Source organism: Engystomops pustulosus, chromosome 1, assembly GCF_040894005.1.
Source record: "Engystomops pustulosus chromosome 1, aEngPut4.maternal, whole genome shotgun sequence".
Taxonomy (NCBI): Eukaryota; Metazoa; Chordata; class Amphibia; order Anura; family Leptodactylidae; genus Engystomops; species Engystomops pustulosus.
The window spans coordinates 218,355,971-218,383,294 of NC_092411.1; the positions used below are offsets into that span (position 1 = coordinate 218,355,971).

A 27,324-nucleotide genomic window follows, 5' to 3' on the forward strand; every position below is an offset into this window, starting at 1 on the left:
CAATTGTCACTGGGGCAAAAGAAAAAAAATTGTCTAGAACTTCCATTATAAAATATACAGTTTCGACTTGCATACAAATTCAACTTAAGAACAAACCTCCAGACCCTATCTTGTATGTAACCCGGGGACTGCCTGTATTTGATAACCCGAATGACAAGATAAATATGGCTTGTATTAGTCATGACATTTCATGGCGACTTTCCTTATTTTTTTTATTTCTGAAAGAAAAAAGGAAAAATAAATACAAAAATGAAATGCAAATGAAAAGAAAGCCTTGATTGATATACTCTATACAGCACATCTGCATGTAGGCTATATAATATATAACAATATTGCTTAATTTCTGATGACATTCCATTTTCCTTGAAGTAGGTGAGATGATCACTTTAAGTAAAGTTACTGTGACCTTTGGATTTTTTTTCACCTAATATCAAAGATGTCTATTTTTCACATATGCCTTTTCAGCCTACAGAATCTTGCCCACTGTGAATGGCTTAGTAAAGAATCAGAGCTGCTATTTAAACACATCATTTACCAAAGGGCATTTCCTTTTTCAACAATAACCTATATTATGGATGTACCAAAGCCGCAGCCTCTCTACATTTACAGCCTGCAAAGTATTATTTGATGGGTTATCTTCAGGTGAGATGCGGGGTATTTGAATGCCTTGGGTGTGTAAGTACTCAGACGTGTGCCCTTTGAAAATGCATCTTTTAACAAAAGCAGAAATAAACATGTACGGCAGAAATCTTTAATGGTGAAAGCAGTTTTTTCATCATTTTAGAAATCTAAATAACATTTTTTGATTATTTTAAATACTTTAACATAACACAGACTTTTAATTAAACTTTCTTGTGGGGAAAGCAAATTAAATTTAGGCTTTTTTATTACCATATATACTCGAGTATAAGCCGACCCGAGTATAAGCCGAGACCCCTAATTTTACCACCGAAAACTGGGAAAACCTATTGACTCGAGTATAAGCCGAGGGTGTAGTATACAGCCAGCCCCCATGTAGTATACAGCCAACCAGCCCCCATGTAGTATACAGCCAGCCCCCAGTAGTATACAGCTTGCCCCCAGTAGTATACAGCCTGCCCCCAAGTAGTATACAGCCTGCCCCCAGTAGTATACAGCTTGTCCCCTTGCAGTATACAGCTTGCCCCCAGTAGTATACAGCTTGCCCCAAGTAGTATACAGCCTGCCCCCAGTAGTATACAGCTTGCCCCCAGTAGTATACAGCTTGCCCCCAGTAGTATACAGCCTGCACCCAGTAGTATACAGCCTGCCCCCAGTAGTATACAGCTTGCCCCCAGTAGTATACAGCTTGCCCCCGGTAGTATACAGCCTGCCCCCAGTAGTATACAGCCTGCCCCCAGTAGTATACAGCCTGCCCCCAGTAGTATACAGCTTGTCCCCAGTAGTATACAGCCTGCCCCCATCAGTATACAGTCTGCCCTCAGTAGTATACAGCAGCCCCTATACAGATAAAGAAATAAACTTAATACTCACCCTCCGTTGTCCCGATGTTCGTCGCGGCTCCCGGCGGCTTCCGATCCCCATCGCGGCTCCCGGCGGCTTCTTCACTCTTCTCTGGCCGGGAGATCGCGCTGACCGTCGCACACTGTGATGCCGCGCTGTCGCTGCTGATGACGTCATCCGCGGCGACAGCGTCGCATCACAGTGTGCGACGGCCAGCGCGATCTCCTGGCCAGTGAAGAGTGAAGAAGCCGCCGGAGCCACGATAGGGATCGGGAGCTGCCGGGAGCCGCGAGGAACATCGGGGACACCGGAGGGTGAGTATTAATGTATTTATTTTTATCATTGACTCGTGTATAAGCCGAGGCGAGGTTTTTCAGCACATTTTTTGTGCTGAAAATCTCGGCTTATACACGAGTATATACGGTATATCATATCAGCTCCTGCTGCCTAAAAAAATAATTATCCTAAAGAGATGAAAGCTTCTTGAAGGGAACTTGTCAGTATCTTCAACCCCTAATCTCTATACCTATACAAATAAAAACCATTTCGCATAATACATTAAATCCACAATTGTCCCTATAGCTGTATTTATTTTTTTTTTATTTTTGGGAGCAACATACTTTTTAATAGCACAATTTGGGGTTCCATATATCCTACTCATGAACTAACCAAGATGATAATAACCCTTTCTGGGTAATGACATTATATTAACATTATGTTATATATTTTGAAGAATATAAGGGACATTTTTATGTACAATTTTATATGTTTCATGTTGTATGTTTTGTATAGTTTTGTTGCTTTTTGTATAATATATGTGAAAATAAGTAAGAAAAGTTATTTTAAAAAATTAACCCTTTCTGGGCCGTACATTTAAAAAAGATCTCCAAACCGGAAGTAGTTTTTTCCAATAAAATTTTTCTGCATTTACTGTGTAACCTAAATAACATAAAAACATTTTTCTATCTGTTAATATGCATAAAGAAATATAGATTTTTTTTAAAAAATTTTTTTTAGTTTTTTTCTTTCACATTGTATAACATAAGCATTATGATACAGAGTTATACATTAATCTCTGCCAATTACAGTCACGTTGGAATTTCACGAGTATTTTTCACTTTTCCATTTCTTGTTGGTTACAGTTACATTGTGCATTACTTACACTCAATGAACACCTACGTTCCTTGCGTACAGAGATCATGCAGTTCCATACCCATATTTATCAGTAACACTTATGGTACTTAAGAACTTGTACCTAGTAGCTTAATATAACAACAATATAAAACAGTATGAAACAGACAGGCATGTCATTCTGTATTTTCAATCATTGATCTACTATCCTGGAGTTTATTGACCTTAACTAATCATGACAGTTAGTGACTGTTCTAAATCAAGGTGTTTAGATAAGTACTTGACCTGTCTTCCTGACCCATATCTCCTTTCCCTTTTTAATCACATGCTCAGACCTCTAACTAGTGGAGACAGATTTATGGATTTTTTTAAGACTCTTACCACCTTGTGATGTATCTGCTACTGGTGTATAGAGAGGGCTCATGGGCTGAGCCTGCTCTATACAAGGTGGGTGTTTGTTGCATGTTGCAGCAAACACCCACCAGTAACAACCACAATTGTTGCTGGTAAATATCATAGGAGTTAACGTCATATGACGTCATCGGGGAGCGACAATCTGTCTACATCCGCCTTACAATGTGCTAGTAAAATCCCCATATGCTGCCATACTGTAGTATGGCAATATATGTTAGCATCAATCATACAATCTACGATTAAAGTATCCTAGTAAAAGTCATCAACATGTTGAGTATCTCCGCATCTCAAAATGTCTGATCTATCAAAATATAATAACAGTTATTCCCAGCGTTGAACCCCGTAATGTAAAATAGAGCCCACATGTCTGAAACACCACTTTTTCCCCATTTTGCAACATGTATGAAATGTAATAAGTGATCAAAAGGTGGTACAATCCTCAAAATGGTAACAATGAAAACATCATCTCATCTTGCAAAAATGACAACACCCACAGCTCCATACACTGAAGTATAAAAAGTTATTAGCACCAGAAGATGGCAAAATAAATATTTTTTTTGCACAGCAGTTAAGAATTTTTTAAAATGTATTAAAATACATTTAGTACATAAATTTAGTATTCCTGTGATTGTACCGACCCAAAAACAAAAGAAGACATGTCATTTGGGCTGCACTGTGAAAGCTGTAAAAACCAAGTTCACAAGAAAATGGTGCAAATGTATTTTTCTTCACCAATTTCACTGCATTTGGAATGTTTTTCCTGCTTCCCAGTACACAAAATAAAATATTAAATACTGTCACTAGGAAGTGCAATTTGTTATGCATAACACATGACCTCATTCACCTCTTTACATGGTAAAATAAAAAAGTTATACATTTTTGAATGTGGGGAGTGAAAAATGAAAAACAAAAAAGGACCTCTTGGGAAGGGGTTAAAGAAATGAATTTGCATTATGAAATCCTTTTGGGAAAAAAGCTTTAGCATTATCACTTTCCAAGTGTCATAACATTTGATTTTTTGTCAACATGGCTGTGTGAGGGCTTATTTTTTGCAGGACCTGAGAAAAATGGAAAAACTTATTTTTGAATTTCATTATTACTTTGACCCACAGGTAATACTGATCAGACATGTAGTGATGGTACGTACTATTAAATAATATCACTGCCATGGCCTAATAGAAAGATACTGCAGATAGCCCATGGGTTTGTGAGAGGACCTTTGGCTGCTTGTGACATCATCAGCACCCGGCTATTGCTGTGGGGAGCAAAGGATGTCAGAGGGAGCCTTGTGTGCAGACTCTCTGTGAACTCTGTAGGATGTTTGTCTACATGTCTATACACTGATACATAGGAGGGACCTGCAGCAGGAGATAATGACTTCTCCTGCTGCCCTCCTCCCCTCCTCATGTGTTTGTCAGTGAGATGGACTGAAAGAAAAAAGATACACTGGAGGCTGCCATTACAGACAGACTGAAGGGGTGGGAAGCAGGAAGTTGGTTAGAAATACAGAGGGCAGCATGGGGAGAACAGGGAAAGGCTGAAGCTCTTAGAGGAGGCAAAGGTTCAGGTACATATTCATGCAGAAAAATGTCTAATGCAATGTAGATTTATTGAAAAGTGGCCAACTCCTTTAATATTTATCATTGCAAAGCTTGTTCCACAAATCATACAGAGAGGACTTGGAAAATAATAATAATAATTCTTTATTTATATAGTGACTACAGATTACGCATCGCTGCACAAAGCATGTCAAATAGGTCCCTGTCCCCATGGGGCTCACAATCTAAACAACCTAACAGTATGTTTTGATGTGTGGGAGGAAACCGGAGTACCCGGAGAGAACATACAAACTCTTTGCATATGTTGACCTGGGTGGGATTCAAACCCAGGACTCCAGTGCTGCAAGGCAGAAGTGCTACTCACTCAGCCACCGTAAAGAATGGTACATTAAATATTTGGTTTATGTTAATGATGTTCATAGGACCTATTCTCTGTAACTTTGCGGCGTCTGGTCCTTCTCCATCCCTCCCTACACCGATGGTGCCTAATTATTATTATATTGTATTATTGGGGGAATATTGGACATTTCTGGAGAGGCAGTATCATGGAAAATAGCATATATAGGTGTATCTAGCATAGAACACCACATAACACCATGTCTAGCTTTTGAAACTACATTGGTAAAGAATAGAACTTGTTGTACTTTGTAAGTATTTAAAGAACATTTGTCACAGAGTTCTCATAATTGTAAAGATAATTATCAGATATACTACTCACAAAACATTAAGGATATTTTATCATGAAAGTTGGAAATCACGTAATAGGCAACAAGAAAAGACCTCAGCGGGTCACTACCTCAAAAAGACTTCAATATAATGCCAGCAACGATGAGTTGCTGTTTAAAACATAGTATTAATAATTAATAGTAAATTATTAATTATAGAGACATGGCAATAGACAGTCCCCAATTACATCAAAAATGTTCTCTTCCGAGAAATATACACCTATGAGGTTACCAGTAAAATCTCTGGTGTCCTCCACTCTTATTTGGAGATGATTTGTAGGTGATCTACAAATGATTGTGGAGGATGCCAAAGATTATACTGGTAACCCCACAGGTGTATATTTCTCGGATGAGCACACCTTTTATGTAAATTGGGGGCTGTCTATTCTCATGCTTCTATCCGCAGTGTGTATCTTAGATAATATATTAGATAATATTTTAGATAATAAATAATAAATAGTATGTTTTAAACTGCACTTATTGTTGCTGACATTATGGGGCACATTTCCTAAGGGCTTTGCGGCGCTTGCAACACGCAATTTTTTTGGACTGTGCTCGTTCTTCAATGGTAAAATGGCTTGCACAGGTATTTAAGTAGTGGGGAGCTGCGATTTTGTTGCACACAACCCTTTTTGTGGCGCAGGTGCACTGGCTTCCATGCAACACAATTTAGTGGACGTGCTAACGGACAGTCCGACTGATTCAGACTGAGCGCAGGATTTAACTTTCAAATTTCTGTTGCAAGCCCTACCACTTACATGCACTACTAAAAAAATTATGAACTCTGTCGGAGCTGAGCCGGGAAGCGTCACATTCATGATTTCTGGTGCACAATCTTAGGGAATCGCCACACGGTGCATTATAGTCAGAAAATATACTTTCTGTGAACTTCAATGACTGGTTAAATGTGCCCCTATATAGAAGCATACAATGGTGATTTCCTCATCTCAAACAATTTAAAAGCCAACAACAGTGGTGGGTATACCCCCACAAAAAGTTAATGTTTCCATAACTCATAATGTGGACTTGAGCATCAAATACAGCTTTAAAACCATATCTGTTCTGTTTTTAAGACTAATTACTATTTTGAAGTGCTCAAATGTGGTACAGAGTTACAAACCTCTACTGGCACTGAGCTGATTACGTTTTCAATGGGATTCAGGTCTGGAAATAACGCAGGCTACTCAATCTGAGGTAGCCCTGTCTCCAGCAGTTGTTACGTAATGATGTAAACTTGTGCTGGTGGACTGTCATCCATGAAGATGAAATTAAGTTTGTGTCATTCATGCTGAGGCATAATGACTGAATTAATGAGCTTATTCAAGTAATATGGACTTGTCAATGCACCAGTCACAAAGTTTAGGGCAGTTCTGTATAGATTAGACACATCTGTCCACACCATCACCACCAAAGTCTTGATGATAAAAGTAGCTGAGCAGCACTCTCCTTAATACCTCCTGCTTTCATCAGCAGTATTGAGGCCCACTAGTTACTTGTCCAGTGTAGATGCTCCAAGGCCCATTAAATATGATAATGTTTGTGCCTGATGGCGTCATCAGGGTACCGTTGTAGGTTATGCATTGTAGGAATGCAGTTCTGATGTAAATTGTTTCAAATGTTTTGATCATCTCCATTAAATGTGCCTGGATGATAGTATCATAGTATATAAGGCTGGAAAAAGACACATGCCCATCAAATCCAACCTTTAACAATTAAACGTTGGGATTCATCATTTAGCTCTTCAGTGTATTGTTCATAATGAAGAGGTTATCAGTGTAAGATACAACCAAATAACATGCACTTCTATGCCTTCTTGCCTCTCTTCTAGTCTCTCTATATCTCTGTTGTAGCCTGCTTATGATTATCTGTGACATACTATGCTCAATTCTGTCTAAGAACATCGTTCGTAAAGCCTTGGAATGGTGAGGTACTGTTGATCAGTTGTTTTGAGGATTTGTCTTGGTCTCATAATGTCAAAATGTGAACAGCATGATGAGGAGGCCTGTTTGAATTCCAATTCTAATTGAATCTATTGAAATCTATTGGACAATTCAATGATCAAACACCTATTGTGAATTTGGCCTAAAAGCTCCATGTGAGAGAATAGCAAGTCATGTGAAAAGGAAAGGAAAAATTGACCTGTTGGACATGTGCTTTCAAAAGTTTAAAGTGCATTTTACATTTATCTGAACTTTCACCCACAAGCCACATATCCTTTACTACTTGTGTAGTTGGCAAGGAGAAGAATTCTTTGTTGCCTAAAAGGTAATGGCATTATTGTGTTCTTGACCTTATTGAACAGATATTAAAAGACTTTCCTGCAGTATTAGAAAACAATGAAGGCATAGAAAAATAGCCTCTATGTTGCAGCTTTGGTAGCTCATACTTGTACGGGTAAACTTTGAAGAGCAGAATTAAAAATGAATCAATAAATGGCTCAGTTGCTATAGTGAGTATACAATCTGGCTGCCCACATGGCAACTATATAAAGAAAACTGAATTTGGACTGTTTTCTCTTTGACTCTTTTCTTTTGATTAATCACTGTCTTTATGACACAGAGTTTGTCTATTTAGATATTATGTTGACAAAATTCCTATCGCATGTAATTAAATAATATGTTAGGACTTTTATACTTCTGTGATGATGTCAATGGGACTATTGCTGTATCTATTGCACAAGTTAGATTATTAAGTTGTTTTGCAAACCAGCTATTCCTGGTCACAACCAATTTATGGTCATAGATATACAGAATTAAAATATAGCAAATTTATTAAATGACATTCTCTATTTATAACTGTCCAGAAAGTGCTAGTATACAATTCAGATCCTAAAATTATCTCTGTATCTCTGCAAAGTCCAAATAAATCTTTGAATCCATTTTTATAATTCAGAAATTAATACTGTAGGTAAGAATAGTACATTTTACAATATGATTTAAGGAAAAAGCTTCTCTGTCCTATTTGTTTAGCTTTCTTTAAGGAGGTAAGTAAAATGAAGGAATGCTAGATATGATGTATTATATCCTACCTGATAATGTTGTGGGTTGTATAAAAGTGACACTTACTTGCAGGGCCGAATTATAGGGAGGGCTCCAGGGGAGCTTACCCCGGGGGCGCTCACACTTTACTCATAAGAGGGCCCCCTCCAGCAATGTCCAACAGTCAGTTCAGAGCTGTGAGTTGAGTATCTATGGAAGTATGATGCCACTGTGCCTCACGTGCACCCACCTCCCTGCCTCCAAACTGTGACAGTGACTCACTGGCTCTATCAGTGAAAGATTTTAGAAATGACCAGTTCTCTGAAAATTTTGAAATTATTGATAAATTCCTCCTCCATTTTATTTAATTAACTAACAAGGTTCCCTACTTATGAAGGATGTAGAGGTGCAAAGATAAGAACACCTAAGGGGAACATCTAAGTAATGTTTTTGGTTTATGGCAAAATGTGAATCCTAAATGTATCCCTATGTATCTTTGTTTTAGATTAGTTATGGGCAAACCTTAACTTATTAAAGGAAATATTTGGAGGCTTTACTTCCTCTTCCTATGAGCTGCCTTAAAGCAGTGTTTTAGCAAGAGAAGGTCATATTTGTTTACCAAGCCTGTTTAGAACACAAGTCCAGTGTGTCACATAGATGATTTTTTAGTTATTTATACTGCGTTTTGCTCAACATTTGCCCTTAAATAAAAGTCCAAACTGTAAACCATGCAACCTGAGAGGTCAGACAGAAACAACGTGCGGCTAATAGAACTATAGACAAAACATGAACAAGTTCAGGTTCTGGCTCTAGCAAATTGTTAAAATATAAAGAAGCAAATTATGAATAGTTCTCCTTTTAGATGGGATTAATGTGTGGTATCTAACCTGTATCTAGCATTGGTGAACATAACATATACACCAATGGAGTAGCTTTACTGTAGTCTAGTAGGTACTATAAGGATACTCACTCGCACCTAAAATTAGCCTCCTACCATACAAAGGCTAAACATATTTTATAGCTCACAGCTATGTTTATATTGCTAAACACAATGGTTTTTTTATGAGATCAAGTGCTTCCTTTGTTTTTTTTTAATTCATAAAAATTCTCAATTTTCAAAATTCTAAGCCTTCTGCTTTTCAGGTATACCACAAAAATATCTGATAACCAACATTTACAGAATGTCTATTTGATGTCAGCATTATTTTTTATGCATCCTCTCATTCTTGTACGATTTAAGGAGGCTTTACATTGGGCTTTACTTTAGGTGCAAAATTTCGCAATTTCATGTGGGCTTGAAAGTCCTAAATAATAGTAAAATCCCATTAAATGATATATTATAGAAATTACAAACGACTGTAAAACAACTTTTAGGATGTTTAAGTGTTTCACTTAGGTGAAAACAAAATAGAGGTGTCATCTTTTTGGGTAAATAGCTGTATTTTTCAAAAAAATTTATACATCCACAATGGATAAATGCCAAAATCCAATGCTGAGTATGCCCATAACTCATATGTTGTTAACTGCTGTATGGGCACACAGCAGGGCATTGAAGGAAAGGAGCACCTGCACACTTTTGCAGTTAATACATTTCTCCATGGGAAGAGTATTTTGGTAAAGTATTTACCAAAATACTTTATCCCTCTATTACAATAGTATAGACTAGACCGGCAAGATGGCCAATTCCTGTTGATTACACTTTTTAGTGACTAGATAGAATTTTAATGGTGCATTTGTTAGTAGCGTGGAATATGATTAAAATTGGTGCTCCATATGAGCCATACTTATCAGGCAATTTAAAGAATTTGCTTTTGTGAAATTTACAACAGATGTTAAGGTGAGCTATTTTGTCTAATATAGTAGTAAATGTGTGTACAGTGGTAGGTTTTTACCATAGATTTGAATGTAAGTGTTTTTACACATTCAATGTTCTACTTTTGAAAATGATTCCATTCTCCTCTCTCCTCAGTATTTTAACTGAACTTGCAATGACGAGACTATGTTAAAATAAGACAATACTCAACAAGTTTGTTGTACGCCGATAATGGATTTTAGAGCAGTATCTTTTTGTAACATCACTTTGAATGTAATAATCGTCTCCATTATTAGATTTATGTTCCATGCATATGATAGTGACACCAAGCAGGGTATGTTTCCATCTGTGAACACTGTTGTTCTGCTTTTGATAAAAGATCTCATCATCTAGCTAATGACTTTTGTGCATCTGTTACAGAATTGCAAACCAGTTTCTGTTACCGAAAGTGTCTGACATGCAAAATGTAGACTGAATTCTTTATGCACTGCCTTCCTTAAAGAATCAAGCTGACGTCCTTGTGCCACATCATGTACTAAATCTGCCAATCTCTGCCTACTTCTAAGGTAGCAATGGGAATAAGTAAGCGTGAAAGGGAAGGCTCTGGTCCTCATCTGCGAAGCCCATTTCAGACGTATCAATGTAAACCAACGTAACTTCTGCTGTAGTATTGCCAGAGGCAAAAAGAGATATCAGTCATATGGCTTACATGTGATCTAGATAACTAGTCATAGGAGATTACATTATCTCGGCTATGGCTGATTTTATTGATACTAATAAGTAGAAAATAAATGAGGGTCCTAGACAATATAATATGCATGCTTTTAGCATTTCAGTGAAAGGAAAGCATGGCACAGATATATCACATCACATTAGACATTGTGCACTCAGAGAGATATTCAGTATAGGGAACAGCCTGCTCTTGTGTATATGGTAACATGTAATCATTGACAATATTTATTCGCCTTGACATTTCTCATTAACAGCCTTTAGACAGTTTTTTATCACATAGATGCTATTTATTGAGAAACATTTGCTATAGTTGTGGCTTTTAGCATAGAAATAGGTAGTAATATTTTTTACGGAACAAAATTAAAATGTTACATCAGGACATTAAAACATTTCAGCCGTAATGAACAGGAGATGTTGATGGATCAGGGTCTTTGGTGAATACATTTTTATAAAAATGATACATTTCTACATATTTACACGTGGTATATTCACTGCAGATTTCAGTTTGTCTAGATCTAGTAATTGAAATAAACTGTGCCACATTATTTACTATACTAGTAGTGCTGTGCTATGCCCAGATATACAGGTTAAGTGCTGTACACACACATATATATATATATATATATATATATATATATATATATATATACAAGACAATAATAATATTACTGTGTTATGCCTATATCTACAGGATAGGAGTAGTAGGTCCGTCCAGTGGCCATATTTACTGGTTAAGTATAGTTGTACTGTGCGGTGCTTATATCCTGTACAGGATAAGAGTAGTAAGTCTGTGCAGTGCCAATTTATACAGGATAAAAGTAGTATTTCCGTGCCCATATATATATATATATATATATATATACATATATATATATATATATATATATATATATATATATATATGATTGGAAATTACTGTGCTCTGTAGGATACAAGGGTTGTGATGTTAAGTACCAATATATACAGCATACGGATTATGGTGCTATTATAGAGTAGTGCTGTGGGGTAGAATTACCATATTTACAGGATAAGAGTAATGGGCATTTCGACATATACAGCATAAGAGTAGTAGTTCTGTGTCTTGCCCATATGTACAAGATAGGATTATTAGTACTCTGCTGTGTTCATATATCAGGATGTGAATAGTGGTACTGTGCTGTCCCCATTTAGACTGGATGAGAATTGTAGTATTCTGCAGTGTCACATATGCAGGTTGATAGTAGCAATACTTTTCAGTGCCCATATATGCCAGATAAAAGCAATAGTACTTTGCATGGCCCATGTATTTAGAATAAGAGTTGTAGTACGGTAATGAGCTTATATATGCAGGATAAGAAGTACATTGTGTGCTCATATGCAAAGTGAGAGTATCAATACTGAGTAGTGTAGGCCTGGAAACTCTTCTCCTTAGTATCTACATGGGGTATTTACCTGACCAGGGTTGTTCTTCCTACATTTACTCTACCCATGAAGTCTTTACATTGGTAGAGTAGTAACCGACGAAGTTACATCACATCATAACTCCATAGAACGGCTAGGACAGCTCCTCACAAGATCCATAGCTACTCTGGTACAATCAGAGGGTAAGGACCAGGTAGAAGTATTGTCCTTTAAATAGACTTTAAAGGGAACCTTTCACCATTGTTCAAAAAAAATGGGCTAAGGACAGCTTCCAATAGAGTCCTCAAGTCCCACACTCACCCCTAGTTCAACTAGCAAGATCGATCCTCACAAAAGCAGAAAAACACTTTTTATCCGGTACCTGGTAACTATGGATGGAATCAAGGTAGTCCAGCGGGGCGTATCTTATCCGCCCGAGTCCAAATTCCTCCCTCCTCCACGTCCGTTTGTGCACGCCTCTCTAGTCACTCGGCTACTCGGCCGAGTTCTTGCGCATGCGCACTTCCGTCATGCGCAGCGAACATCGTAGTACCCGCCAAAGCCGCCGGCCTACTGCGCACGCGCGGCGATGCGCCCTTTGTTGCTAAGCACTGAGGTATACGCAACTCCCTGCGGAGTTTGCGTATCTCTCGTCCGGCGCCTCTCAGTCTAGACACTGTACTCGCAATGAGTGTAAAACTTTGTTTGACACTCATTGCGGACTTGTCTTGCCGAGAGGTAAGATGTCTCATAAATGGGCAGTGTATAATGTATTTTCTGAAGCCTCTGCCGAGTTTATTTTACAATCGTGGGGGGGGGGGGCAGAATTGTATATTGGCTGATATAATAATGTTTTGCTGTGGTGGGGGGGGGCGCAAATTTGCTGGGATTACAGGGGGGGGGGGCATTGGTGCTCATATGGGCTGGCATAGTAATGTGATGTTATGTTTGGGGGCATATTAGCTGGGATTACAGGGAGTGTGGACTTTGGGGGCATATGGGCTGGCATACATAGTAATGTGATGGTAAGTTTGGGGGCTTATTAGCTGGGATTACAGGGAGTGTGGACTTTGGGGGCATATGGGCTGGCATACATAGTAATGTGATGGTAAGTTTGGGGGCTTATTAGCTGGGATTACAGGGAGTGTGGACTTTGGGGGCATATGGGCTGGCATACATAGTAATGTGATGGTAAGTTTGGGGGCTTATTAGCTGGGATTACAGGGAGTGTGGACTTTGGGGGCATATGGGCTGGCATACTTAGTAATGTGATGGTAAGTTTGGGGGCTTATTAGCTGGGATTACAGGGAGTGTGGACTTTGGGGGCATATGGGCTGGCATACATAGTAATGTGATGGTAAGTTTGGGGGCTTATTAGCTGGGATTACAGGGAGTGTGGACTTTGGGGGCATATGGGCTGGCATACATAGTAATGTGATGGTAAATTTGGGGGCTTATTAGCTGGGATTACAGGGAGTGTGGACTTTGGGGGCATATGGGCTGGCATACATAGTAATGTGATGGTAAATTTGGGGGCTTATTAGCTGGGATTACAGGGAGTGTGGACTTTGGGGGCATATGGGCTGGCATACATAGTAATGTTACGGTAAATTTGGGGGTTTATTAGCTGGGATTACAGGGTGGGGGGTCTTTGGGGGCATATGGGCTGGCATACATAGTAATGTGATGGTAAGTTTGGGGGCTTATTAGCTGGGATTACAGGGAGTGTGGACTTTGGGGGCATATGGGCTGGCATACATAGTAATGTGATGGTAAGTTTGGGGGCTTATTAGCTGGGATTTCAGGGAGTGTGGACTTTGGGGGCATATGGGCTGGCATTCATAGTAATGTGATGGTAAATTTGGGGGCTTATTAGCTGGGATTACAGGGAGTGTGGACTTTGGGGGCATATGGGCTGGCATACATAGTAATGTGATGGCATGTTTGGGGGCATATTAGCAACGAATGTTGTGGGAACTTTGGGGGTTCATAGTGGCTGATATCGCAATTAGTGTGGTTGGAAATTTATCAGGATTGACATTGTTTGTGTGGTAGTGGTAAATGTTGCTGGTCTATAATGACCAACTTGTCTCTCATATGTGTTTTTAAATTTATTTTTCATAAAAGATTAATAAAGTATCAGAAACAAACATTCATATCAATAAAATGGAGAATGAACAAGACAGCAACCTTTTTGCAGATCAAGATTATGTAAGTCTCATAATTATGTTTTGTTTAATTGTATTATTTAACACTAATTTTTGGATTAATATTCTACATTGCTACATCCCATATAGATACCAATGGTGGTAGATAATCTTGTCGAAGAATCCTTGGTGATAAATCTTACCTGTATGCCTGATTCTAGCATTATGGTGGAATCCAATTACAACATTCTGTCTTGTATAGTTGAATCGGATGATGGAGAATCTTACAACATTCAAGTAAGTAACTTTATGCATGACAAAAATTCTGTTACTACACGTCTTCTCTAATTGTTGTAGATGGATACCCACAACCTAAATATATGTATTCCCCCAGGGTACAGTAATGTAACAATACAACCCCACAGCAAATACCTTCCCAAATTTGAGACTTTGAGCCCGTATTATAAAAAAAATGTAATTAATCGTATTTTTTTGATAAAGGCACTATTTGAAAACGAGGACAACAATGAGGAGGCCATCTCTTTAGCTGCTACTGGCAACATTCAGATACCAGGGTGTAGCCACTCTCAAATAAACACTGTGGATAATACAACAAGCACTGAAGATGAAGAGGATGTAAGCACATTGGGGGAGATTTGTTCTGCTGGTCTTCTGTAGCAGTCTGTCACAAGGGGCTGTTAGACTAAAGAAATGCATTGTGTCTCTCTACTCAAGTGTGGTCATCCAATTGCTGTCATGCACTACACATTAGTTGATGACTAAACAACCATACCACATAAAGGATACAGTCCCCTTACAACAATTACCAATTTTCAAGGGACTGTAATAATGCCCTATTAATTAAAAATTACATAATATTAAACTGATTAAAAATTAAACTGAAAAATGTGATTGTTGTTAACATTAACCCCATTTTTTTAACAACTTTTTTCTTTTTTTAAGATTTCCGATTTGCTGGTCGAATTAAGATCCAAGTTTGGAGGGAACCAAACAAATGAGCCATGCTTTCCTTCAAATCCTCTGCGAGTCGATTTTTCCCAATATATTGATTTGGAAATAGAAGAAAACAATGAGAGAATCGGAAATGTTAATAGGTGTAATTGCAATAATTGTGTTCCCATGTCAACAAGCATTGAGTCAATTTGCTGCCTTGAAGTTGAGAATGCAATCCCTTACGTCACTAATCATACATGTATTATAGATCATGAATACTTTAGAATATTTTGTCAGAGAGCTGACACAGTTAATATTATATTAAGAGTTATCGGACAAGTAATGAATCCCCCACTGGAGAAAGCGAAAAATAGGTGAGCTTTTCATCATATAACTTGGAGAATATACCGTGATTCATATATAAAAGAGCTGCTAATGAACTTTTTAGAACAGTAATTTTGCCCTCAAAGTGATTCATTGAAATCTGTAAATAAAGTTAGGTTACTATTGTTATAAATAATAGTCAAACAAGCCTATCTGAAAGTTTCTATCTCTAGTTTTGGCTTTTCCCATTGTGCTGGTTTTAATCATATGTGAGCTTGTAAAGCACAGACTGTAAGTGGAATGATTGAGATGCCTTGAGACATATGTGTAGTTACATAATTTATACATAACTAGTTTATGAAACCTGTGTGAGCCAGCCATCTTGTCTATTACTTCTTGCAAAATGTTCAGTATAATGTAATCTTCATAATTTTTTCATAATAGAAATGTACAGCAACGGTCATTATATTTTGGAGTTTAGTATTAAACTAATTTAATATATAAAAACATGTTGTTTAGTAAACTAAAATGTATAAAAAAAATTAGATAAATATTATGAATATAATATTTTATAATGTCTTTCTTTCAGGTTACATCGAAAAACAGCCTACCGTGCATTTACTGCATGGGTACACGGGTACCTAGGAATGGGAAACAGACGACCCATTCCTTCATGTGTAGTACATTTGGTACGTTCCGCATTTCCAGACCCAAACAATGAATACATGGGTTACAAAGCAAGCAACGACGGGGTGGCCGAGTTCATGGCTTTTGAATGAAGCACTGCTATTGATATGTTTGTCTCAGCCAGTACTGTCCTCTGTGTTATAGTTTATCCAAAAAAAAAAGCTTGATAACTTACATCAAACCATCTGTTTACAAGATACAACACTAATGTATGGGAGTAGCTAATGATAATGTTGAAATTGAGTGTTGCTCAACAAAAAGATGATAATTAACCCAATTAGTGACTGTACTGGCTGAAACAAAAATTTTAGTAATAGACATAGATTTGTTACAATTATTTGTTTACTTGAAGGTTTTTCAAAAATCCAACGTCACTTTAATATTTAATAATTTATACTGTAAAATTATTCTACATGTTTATTTTTTCTTATTGCATTTATTTAAAAAGTTCATATTAAATTTATTGAATGAAACAAGCATACCACTGGATGAAACATTTATTTTTTTTAAAATTCAACACATTTTAATCAATCATCACAAATCCAATGAACCATTTTGGCTTTACATTACTTGTTCAGATAATTTTTTATAAAACACTTTGATAGGAAAAAAACTTTGATAGGAATGACTATAAACACAACAGTGAATAACAAAACCTGCAATCCCACAATAATAAGATAACACCATAACTTCCTCTTAGGTACAGCTGTGAATACAACAGTTTCTATTCAAAAAGATTAGTGTCAGTCAAATCTACCTCGAAATCAAAACTATTGACAAGTTTGTTTTTCCGAAAACGGGCGATTCGCATTTCTTTTATAAGCTCTTTATTTGGTCTCTCCAAATTAGCCAAATTTGATGGAAGTGAAGGAGCCCTGGATTGCCAGTTGTGTGAAATTTCCCCCTTGCACAACCTTAGAACATCAGTCATGATTGCTTCTAGATAGTCTACGGACAATTTCTCATACACATTACGAACTATCCATTTTTTTTTACCCTTTGGGATAATCAACTTTGTTCTTTCGGTGCCAATAAGTTCAGTGTTTTTCCGCTGGACTTTGACTGTTGCTTGCTCTCGTCCAGTATTAAAATTGTGTGTAAGTACTGCCAGCTTAGTTCTTGCTTCCATGGCGTCGACTCCAAAGTGGATTCTTTTAGTACGGTACTTCAATGCCATACTATGAAAGCATTCAAGGGCACCAGTGTGGCAATTGTGTACCAAGTTTGGCAAATCATCTAAAAGTTGTTGATTTGTCACAACTTTAGCAATATTTTTGTATGGCGGGGTATCAGGATTTAACCACAACACCTTTTTATCATCTGCATCAGGAGTTTCCAAGGGACCATGCGCACATGCAGTGTAGAGATTTCCTTCCCAAGAATGGACATTTGAAATATGGTATAACAAAGACAGCCATTTTTCTCTGAGAAGCTCAACATTGTCGTCACATGTTTGTAGACACCACCAAAAATGCAAGTTAATTTTTTCGATCCAAGGGAAAATTTGCTTGTTAAATTTTCCTTTACTGGCCTGGGTCAGCTTTTTTCGAATAGACTTTGCATAGTGCCAGACATCAAACTGATGTATAATTTTTGGGTAATTTTGCTTCATTAATTTGCGAATGCTGACATGACGGTCGGACGCAAAAAGTTTTATCCTATATCCCTGATCAATAATCCGTTCCATGCAAACACCAAATCCATACTTCTCCATAGCTACTGATGATGAACACTGGGTGCGTTGAACCACTTCAAAGTCCACTATGTTTTCTGTAACACAGTCCATCAATGTATAAATGCAGTATTTTGCACTGTGACCAGGGCTGTCACACTGGCCGTCTCCTGAAATACATACATTTTTTCCTTGAAGGTTGTTGAATAATTGACTTTGCTCCTTTTTCCATGAAATATCGATCGCTGGGAACAGGAAAAGTGATTGGTATCTGTAATAGGTAGTCTCCGATATGTTGACAACACCGAGTAAAGTCAGGAACTCTTTTATTTTCTGAAAATTCAATCCGCTGAACAGAATGGCTGAGGCTAATAACAGATTACCTGAAGCATATTGTCCAATTTTGGGTTGTGTTTCCATAATGTTGAAAGCATGCCCCTTCGAACACTTTGCCCTAATTAAACAGTAGCTCCCATCAAATTTTTTGGTCACATGTTCAACAAGGCTTGCACAATTGATATATTTTTGACATTTGACTTTATATAACAATTGGTCCAGACATGATTCAAAAATTAAAAGTTTCCGTTCTGTAACTTGTTCTGCTTCAATCAGATTAGATCCAAATTGTGATGTTGGCATTTGTTGGTTGTCTCCAATGATGGAATCCATTAGATTCAATTCTGACTCATTTAATGTCTGTTCCAGAGGGCAAAAATATTTGTCCTTCATATCATCTTGAATTTTGCTTTGTGCAAAAAATGATGAGCTTGTATCATTTACAGACATTTCACAAGTATAGTCGCAATTTGCAAAGTCAATATCTGTATCCTTCTCTTGAATAGGAGAGAGTGGTTCTATGCCTTCCAAAAAAAAGGTATTCAAAGTTTGTGAATCTTCTATATCGCCACTACTTCGGTTTGCCTTTTTTTTTTGGGGTGAATCTGTAGTTTTTGGATCTGGAGTAGATAACAACAGAATTCTATCTAAACTACCTCTTTGAGAATGATGGATAAGAGGAGCAATGGCGGACATGGCTTCTGGTGTAGGTACCTGACAAGAAGTCTCCACAATTCTCTTTCTTTTGACAGCTTTTTTCAATGACTCCTCAATAAGACATTCCCCCTCTTCCACAGTTGTAAAAATTGTTGGTACAGCTTCCGGGCGGAGGGTTCTTTGTGAAGCATTAAAAATATATGCATCAAGAGCAAAGTGTTTAGAGCACAAACGAAATTTATTGGTCTTGTTTTCGTCTTTAATCCGTTGTGCTAGCTTATCAATATCAGAAAACTGTTGTCCAGTGCTGACAAGCCATCTTCTGATTCGTGATAAATCATGCGGAAAAGAATGTAAAATTACGCCTGGTTGCTGTCCCTTTGTACCAGTCTTACTATTGCATTGGTTTATAAGACAACTAGGCATGATGAATAGGCTAACAAAAAAAAAAAGATATATAGTGGTTACTTTAAAATAAAACATATTTCTTTTATTACAATTTATAAATGAACATGAAAACTGCTTGTCCCACTCCCCCAAAGAGCAAAGTTTCAACCCCCCACACACATACAATGGACGTGTATTAACTTATCACCATGTTCAACAAATTTACACACAATATGCAATGATGGCCAATATGCCCCCAAACATAACATCCCATGCCAGCCCATTAGCCCCCAAAGACCCCCCACCCTGTAATCCCAGCTAATAAGCCCCCAAATTTACCATCACATTACTATGTATGCCAGCCCATTAGCCCCCAAAGACCCCCCACCCTGTAATCCCAGCTAATAAGCCCCCAAATTTAACATCACATTACTATGTATGCCAGCCCATATGCCCCCAAAGACCCCCCACCCTGTAATCCCAGCTAATAAGCCCCCAAATTTACCATCACATTACTATGTATGCCAGCCCATATGCCCCCAAAGTCCACACTCCCTGTAATCCCAGCTAATAAGCCCCCAAATTTACCATCACATTACTATGTATGCCAGCCCATATGCCCCCAAAGTCCACACTCCCTGTAATCCCAGCTAATAAGCCCCCAAATTTACCATCACATTACTATGTATGCCAGCCCATATGCCCCCAAAGTCCACACTCCCTGTAATCCCAGCTAATAAGCCCCCAAACTTACCATCACATTACTATGTATGCCAGCCCATATGCCCCCAAAGTCCACACTCCCTGTAATCCCAGCTAATAAGCCCCCAAACTTACCATCACATTACTATGTATGCCAGCCCATATGCCCCCAAAGTCCACACTCCCTGTAATCCCAGCTAATAAGCCCCCAAACTTACCATCACATTACTATGTATGCCAGCCCATATGCCCCCAAAGTCCACACTCCCTGTAATCCCAGCTAATAAGCCCCCAAACTTACCATCACATTACTATGTATGCCAGCCCATATGCCCCCAAAGTCCACACTCCCTGTAATCCCAGCTAATAAGCCCCCAAACTTACCATCACATTACTATGTATGCCAGCCCATATGCCCCCAAAGTCCACACTCCCTGTAATCCCAGCTAATATGCCCCCAAACATAACATCACATTACTATGCCAGCCCATATGAGCACCAATGCCCCCCCCCTGTAATCCCAGCTAATTTGCGCCCCCCCCCCACCACAGCAAAACATTATTATATCAGCCAATATACAATTCTGCCCCCCCCCCCACGATTGTAAAATAAACTCGGCAGAGGCTTCAGAAAATACATTATACACTGCCCATTTATGAGACATCTTACCTCTCGGCAAGACAAGTCCGCAATGAGTGTCAAACAAAGTTTTACACTCATTGCGAGTACAGTGTCTAGACTGAGAGGCGCCGGACGAGAGATACGCAAACTCCGCAGGGAGTTGCGTATACCTCAGTGCTTAGCAACAAAGGGCGCATCGCCGCGCGTGCGCAGTAGGCCGGCGGCTTTGGCGGGTACTACGATGTTCGCTGCGCATGACGGAAGTGCGCATGCGCAAGAACTCGGCCGAGTAGCCGAGTGACTAGAGAGGCGTGCACAAACGGACGTGGAGGAGGGAGGAATTTGGACTCGGGCGGATAAGATACGCCCCGCTGGACTACCTTGATTCCATCCATAGTTACCAGGTACCGGATAAAAAGTGTTTTTCTGCTTTTGTGAGGATCGATCTTGCTAGTTGAACTAGGGGTGAGTGTGGGACTTGAGGACTCTATTGGAAGCTGTCCTTAGCCCATTTTTTTTGAACAACGGTGAAAGGTTCCCTTTAACCTGGACAGGCTCCATAGACACATTGTAAAGGCGAGGATTGTCATTCCAATCAATGCTTACTTGTTCACATAAACATTTTGGCCATTTTAAAATTCATGTCTTGCTATTTTTTAAATATGAAACCATGCAGAAAGTTTTCTGCCCATTTCTTCTTTGGTATTTTATTGAAATTAATCATCTTGGAACAGATATAACCTTTAAGACAAACCTTGATGGGTCTATGTGGTTTCTTACTCTCTCGGGTAGATTAATCTATGTGCTTGTTGTGATATCACAAGGTCAGAGGTTGTTTAGAGCAAGGATGCTGACATTTTCTGTAAAGCATCAGATTATGTTAAGTGAGTTATAGCTTTAGAGTGTATTGTAATAGAAAATATCTGAATTCAGGGAAAAAATAGTAATTTCAATAACTAATTTTAAAAAGACAATCTTTTTCTTAAAGCAAATTTTACTTTCAACTGTAGGAGACAGATATGAAAAGATACTTTGAATATTCACGTATTGATGAGTCATATCACTTCCTTCTATTATTATAATCCTACTACTAGTTCCCTGACTTCTGTGAGTAGAAATAAAGATAATTTCTCACTAACATATCAGAAGCAAGGTGCAGTTCTCATACAACAAGTTATATTTTTTGCTTATATTCATTACTTCTAACAATTTGTGTGGAGTAAAATGGGGACCAACAGGCACACAAATTTGCCCTTTGCCAACACAGTTTTTTGGCTCTGCAAGACAATACTTTATGGGTGCATTCACATGCCCCTTATAAGGGCAGTGATCTGGTCGCATGATTTGTGACCAGATCATGTCCCCCATAGATTTCTATGGCTTCCAGTTGCGGTTCGGTGAGCACACAGTGAGCTGTGCCCTAAAGTATAGTACATTTGGTTTGGCCACCATCTGCCTATGAAGGAAGAAGGGATGAAGCACTCTCATCCCTCCTCTCTTCTGGACCCGGCCCTTTGCTCATCCGGGATCCAGTCTAAATGAGCCCTAAAGCTGACAGATCATCCATTCTTGAGGGCATAGGATAGAAGGAGGATTGCTTTTAGAAAAAAGTACATGTACAGCATTCTGACCTCATGTATTGAGAAGGATGTCTATAATGGGATGGTGACTGCTGTATTAAACACTGGCGATTGATGCTGGCACTGAGCACAGTTTAGAACCTTTTAAATGCAGCAATTAATGGTGCCATGTGGTGTGGTTTCATTTAGTATGACAATCAGTTTCTATGACTGCCTGGTGTCTTTAAGTGGCAGCAAGCATGCACTGATTTATATGGTTTCAGAGGTTCAGAGATTCAGGACAGTGGAATGTTGGGAGAAAAAACAGGAAAAAATTACCACCAGCACAGGCCAAAAATAGAACATGCACATAAAAAACACAAAGGCGTTTCAGCCTGTCCTGGTGGTACTTTTCTTTTCCCTGAATGACAAACACTGTGGGATCGCACTACGTATTTGGATCCACTGAGCTTGAACTAAAACCTGGTAATCAAGTATGAGCCGAGGGTGGGAAATGCAGTAGTCTCCCCTCATAAATAAAATGTCCAATAGTCTCCCCTCTTTAATAAAATGTCCAGCAGAGTGCCCCCATTAATAAAATGTCCAGCAGAGTGCCCCCATTAATAAAATGTCCAGTAGAGTGCCCCCATTAATTAAATGCCCATAACAGAGCCCCTATTAATATAAAGTCCAGCGCAGAGCCCCCCCCCCATTACTAAAATGTCCATGATAGAGCCCCCTTTACAAAATAAATGTAGCACTCTCCCTCCGGTGCTCAACACCAGGCTTCCTCTTCTCCCCGCAGCACCTCTTCAGGTTCCCAGCCCTGCCAGCAGATAATAGATGATCTAAGTGATCTGCTGGCAGACAAACTATGACATTAGCAGGTGGCGATAATGTTGTGTCATAGTTTGTTTGCTGGCAGATCACATAAACATGCATCTGCGGGCGTGGTTGGGAACCGACAAGGGGCTGTGGGGAGAAGTAGAAACCAGGACTGAGCGATGGAAGGTGAGTACTATGCTTATTTTTTTATATACTTCAGAAAAATTGTGCTGAAAAACTCCGCTTATGCTTGAGTATATATATACAGTAAGTCATCCTGCATTTAGTAAATGGAATAATAAATTAGTGGTTTGAGTATGTTATAGTGTCAGTCACCTCCCTCACTTAACCCCAAAGCAGCAATGTCATGGCATTAATGTAGAAACTCTATATCACTGACTTAAAGAACTTTTGCATGTAAAATAATATTTTAGAACATATTGCTTTGTGTGGAAACGTGGAACAGAATGATGAGACAGTTGGATGTAGGCTAGATGACACAGAAATGTCAAGAACGGGAGAGACCGGTCTTTCTGTACGTATTCTAAATAATTAGAAAGAATACATTTTGTTCCAAGGAAATTGGTTATAATTATATATAAAGACATCATCATGACAAGGCAAAAGGAATCAAGTTATCTTCCTCCGTTAAAACATATTTTAATGTAAAGTATAATTAGATCTGAACTCTCTGCTTTGTACAATAGGTCAGCCCCCACAGCGCTATCTTGCAACTATTAACAAACAACTTTATTCATTCCATCCCCAAGCCAATCTGACATTAAAAGCAAAAATGTATTAGTTTTTTTCTAAGTTGGAAAAGATTATAGAGAAAGTCCGACATTCACAGTGCAAATATATCCTTAACTGTCTTCCCAATTATCAGCAAAAAGATCTACTGCTCACCAAAAGGAAGATAAACAGGATTATTATGCCTAAATCCCATACTAATACTTTTCCAGACAGAGTTATTACACGATTCTTCCATTTCAATCAAACGAGAAGCCATTTCATAGTTGTTCTTGTCAGCGTTTACTGATGCTAGTGGCCTAACTCACTAAAATTAAACATCATAAAGGCTTCGAGCACTGCACCATGGGTATAATAATAAGCAGGTACTAAAGTCAGGTCACATAGGGATGCACAAAAAGAGGAAAAAGGATTATAAAAAATGATCGAACCACCTATAAATATGTGTTGTCTGAAAGAAAGTAAAAGCATGCTCAACAGCCAGCATGTTTCAATTTAAGCAATTCCTTACAGGTCTTTCATTTCGTTTCATTTCCCTAAAGCTTTTTCCCTGTAAAAAGCATTAAAGTGGCTGAATGATGTATTTTGAGCTTTTATCATGGAATAACATTAAGCAGCAATTCGTTTACTATATCAAATGTAAAAATCTACTTATGTTACATACATGTCAAGCTGAATGTCACTTACACTGATTCCTTGTACATATAATTCTAGGCACATTTTGCTTTGTAATATAATCAATTAAAAAAACAAACAAAAAAAAACAGTTAAAACTGTAGTAGACAGTTCAGAAAGAACTGCACCATGGCCACAACGGGGAATGCAAAGTGAAGACTTCTGTTCAACCTCTACCACCATCGGAAGGGGCTCATAGTACCAGGATGCAGAATCTGACTCACATGGTAGTGGATTATCTGTCCAAACATCTCCTGGTACTATATATATATATATATATATATATATATATATATATATATATTTACACTCACCGGCCACTTTATTAGGTACACCTGTCCAACTGCTCGTTAACACTTAATTTCTGGTCAGCCAATCACATGGCGGCAACTCAGTGCATTTAGGCATGTAGACATGGTCAAGACAATCTCCTGCAGTTCAAACCGAGCATCAGTATGGGGAAGAAAGGTGATTTGAGTGCCTTTGAACGTGGCATGGTTGTTGGTGCCTGAAGGGCTGGTCTGAGTATTTCAGAAACTGCTGATCTACTGGGATTTTCACGCACAACCATCTCTAGGGTTTACAGAGAATGGTCCGAAAAAGAAAAAACAGCCCGTGAGCGGCAGTTCTCTGGGCGGAAATGCCTTGTTGATGCCAGAGGCCAGAGGAGAATGGGCAGACTGGTTCGAGCTGATAGAAAGGCAACAGTGACTCAAATTGCCACCCGTTACAACCAAGGTAGGCAGAAGAGCATCTCTAAATGCACAGTACGTCGAACTTTGAGGCAGATGGGCTACAGCAGCAGAAGACCACACCGGGTGCCACTCCTTTCAGCTAAGAACAGGAAACTGAGGCTACAATTTGCACAAGCTCATCGAAATTGGACAGTAGAAGATTGGAAAAACCTTGCCTGGTCTGATGAGTCTCGATTTCTGCTGCGACATTCGGATGGTAGGGTCAGTATTTGGCGTCAACAACATGAAAGCATGGATCCATCCTGCCTTGTATCAACGATTCAGGCTGGTGGTGGTGGTGTCATGGTGTGGGGAATTTTTTCTTGGCACTCTTTGGGCCCCTTGGTACCAATTGAGCATCGTTGCAATGCCACAGCCTACCTGAGTATTGTTGCTGACCATGTCCATCCCTTTATGACCACAATGTACCCAACATCTGATGGCTACTTTCAGCAGGATAATCGCCATATCATAAAGCTGGAATCATCTCAGACTGGTTTCTTGAACATGACAATGAGTTCACTGTACTCAAATGGCCTCCACAGTCACCAGATCTCAATCCAATAGAGTATCTTTGGGATATGGTGGAACAGGAGATTCGCATCATGGCTGTGCAGCTGACAAATCTGCGGCAACTGTGTGATGCCATCATGTCAATATGGACCAAAATCTCTGAGGAACTTCCAGCACCTTGTTGAATCTATGCCACGAAGAATTGAGGCAGTTCTGAAGGCAAAAGGGGGTCCAACCCGTTACTAGCATGGTGTACCTAATAAAGTGGCCGGTGTGTGTACATAGGTGGGAAAATTAGAGACTTGGCCAGTTCTTGCCCTCAATGCCTTGTCGGTGATGATCTACCCTTCAGCTCGTGTGCTGTCAGGGCATGTACAACCGTTGATGACATCACAAGAGGACAGCCTACTACGGCAATGTGGACATCCTAACAATAATTAATATAAAAAAGCATAAATTCCAGAATAAGTTCTGTAAAACCGAAACTCCAATTTCAAACCTTTCAATTATGCATTGCCAGAATTTGAAATTTTATTCTCAGTATCAAGGATTGTACACCACGCACGCTTTTGCTAATGAGCCTGAGGGGCTTTAGGCTCAATTAACAACTATGGAGCCCAGAGCCCCTCAGACAAATTTTAAAGCCTTTTTATGAAGAAACAAGGACATGCAAAACTTAAAGAAGAAGGGATCCTGCCAGAGGGGGCACACACCTGCATGTAACTTTGCTTGGTTTACAATCCTTGATTCTGGTGGTAGATTTTCTTAACATCATTAATCCATGATAATAAGTAATACTCACCACATATTATTACCCCATGATACATTAGAGGTTCTTTCTTGTAACTTTACTGAATCAGGTTAAACTTTATATCAATCACATGAAAGAAATGTGCTTTCAAGCCTCCTTCCTTACTGCTAAAAAGAAGATATTTTAGAGATATCAGAATACAGTAAGCTTATTAGTTTCAAAGGATATAAATACTGAGGAAAATGTGCCATTTGGGAATTATCACTGACTTCATAAACTGATATTTTAGAGTTTGCAGGAGTTGTTCCTTCTCTAAATGTAACAACCTTATTAACCTAGCACAGCAACGCCAGCAAATTTCTAACACTTCTATGAGGAAAGTAAAATTAGATGCCTCTACAGCAATGGGGTTGAGCCAACTGGGGCACTGCAGAAAATAAAACTGTCTCTATCCCAGCGCTCTCCCTCAAATTGGTAAAGAATTAGACCCGAATCAGTCAGCAAAAAAAATAAAGAATCTAAATCCTGGCAGTCTACATCGAAGCACAGATGGCTAATTCTGGCAATGTTAAATCGTTTTCGAAATGTTTATCTGCAAAAATAGAAACACCTCGACAATATTGTGAGGTTGGGGCGATTGATTAATCTGTAGATGATACTCTCTAAGCTAGTTACTTTAGAGCCCTGGGCAAGTGTCTAATTTGTTCCCAGTAGAGTTAAACTGTAGCACCATAACTACTACATTTATGAAGCAAAATTAAACTCGGTCATCTCATCATCACCAATACAATACTAAATTGCTGGTTTTAAGAATAC

General features: G+C 38.7%; 1 long non-coding RNA gene across 1 annotated transcript in view; it reads right to left on the minus strand.

The window, feature by feature from the left end:
- Positions 1-141: 141 nt before the first annotated feature.
- Positions 142-27,324, minus strand: part of LOC140104788 (uncharacterized) — a 267,416-nt gene continuing 240,233 nt past the window's right edge. The window contains exon 3 of the long non-coding RNA XR_011850417.1: positions 142-218. This is a non-coding gene — a long non-coding RNA (uncharacterized lncRNA). The remainder of the gene's footprint in view (positions 219-27,324) is intronic.